We start from the raw sequence: 1779 nt of genomic DNA, 5'->3' as shown, positions 1-1779 counted from the left end.
GCATGTAGTTTTGTATCTTGTTCCATTTATGGTATGACTGTATGGTAAATGAAATTTCACAGTTCCTCTGTAACCGTAACAATAAAGTACCTTTGAATGAAGCTTCCGTGCAGACCCACACCTGTGCACCTTCGCTCCATAATTATGTATCATAACACACGAGGACCACAGTTTACTCGTCCATGTCCATTCAGCCTCCAAGCAGAGGATTGCCCGCCAATATAATGTGCTTCACATGCTGCAAATTACCCTTGCAGAAAAAATACACAAAAAGGTTGTTCATGAAATCTTGAGATCAGATGTGCACAGAGCGCAATGTGCAAAGTTACCACTGAGAGCAACTTTACCTATCAGGCTATCAACGTGTTCAGATGTGTCCGGTTTTCTCAGGTAATTTTCAGGCCGTTGAAACACAAGCCGTCATATTTAATTTCTAAATGCATTCTCTAGCCTCAGCCTCCACATAGATTCATATCTAGACACCACATTGTTGTGACCGAAGTGTAACTAGCAGCGTTTATATTAGTTGACGTTAAACAATGCGTCAATGTACATTGCCCTTCGCCAGGAATAATAATATTTGGAAAACTGAATTTAGCGGGAGTGGAAATTTGAAAGTGTATATTCTAAGGGCGTTATAGTAGATGGATTCGGTGGAGGGAGAGTGGGGAGTATTGCGGGGAGGTGAAGGGGTAGAAGATTGGGAGCACTAGAACGCGATAACTCTTGGTGGAGAAAAATCTAGTCGAGCGGCAAATGCAATTTTGTACAAAAGGAGAGATTGATAATGAACGCAGGTGAAAGCAGTTGGAGGAAGAACGGGCCATAGGTGAAGGGAAAGGTGTCCACTCGGTACTAATGTCCATAAGTTGCCCGGGACTGTGAAGAAACGTTACATGTGGGTTGGTAACTTCAAGGTCCCGCAACCAGCAGTCGCTTGCGTTAGGGTAGGTGTGAAGAGATGCAAAGGCAACCACTTTGCCCAAATGACCATTTTGAAGACGGGTGCCCGAATAGTACAAGTATTCAATGCTTTGGCTGGAAAGCTCTCGGCATCCAGTTGGTGTTCACCGGTTTAGCAGAGAAGCAAAATAGTTCAGCTGACAATATGTCACCTGATTATGTCAGGTGGTATTATGTCAGCGTGTGGCGTGTGGATACATTTAGATACATTTAGTGTTCTATTGCCCATCCCACAATTTGGACCCGAGCTGTCACAGTTTACCTTGGTGTGTGGAATGGGCATAAGTGAGTGGAAGCTGAAAACCACTGGCAGCACAGAAGTAACCGGTAGATGAAGCGGTTAGTTATGATACCTATACAGTGGTCTGCAGCTGTGGACAGACAGTAATTATATGTGGGTAACTACAAAGTCCATATTCGACTGAGTGCTTACAATATTTGCTGGGGCGTGAGGATGGTAAAGGTGGTGAGGGTGGCACTGCTCCCCCTGGGTAGAGACGTGGATGGACGCCAACTGTTATCAAATCAACTTATGATCCAGACCTAGGAACACAATAATGCTCAATGATTACCCCCATCGTTGGATAATTCCAGTGCATCGAACGCACAGGCCTCGGACTTGTAATACTCACGCAATGTCCTATATTCATGATCATTGGCCGTTGGGTGAACGGCCGCATGGTCCTATTATCCGCCCATTAAAGCATAGAATGCAGTGTTCACGGAGCTTAGTCGTGGAGCGTTTTGCAAGTGAGAATATGGGAAGGCAACACATGGGACAACCGCGAAAACCAGACATTGGAAACAATCCGAGGG

The sequence above is a fragment of the Rhinoraja longicauda genome, chromosome 19 (assembly GCF_053455715.1).
Source record: "Rhinoraja longicauda isolate Sanriku21f chromosome 19, sRhiLon1.1, whole genome shotgun sequence".
Lineage (NCBI taxonomy): Eukaryota > Metazoa > Chordata > Chondrichthyes > Rajiformes > Arhynchobatidae > Rhinoraja > Rhinoraja longicauda.
The sequence above is the reverse complement of the archived record's forward strand: the minus strand, read 5'-3'. Positions refer to the sequence as shown.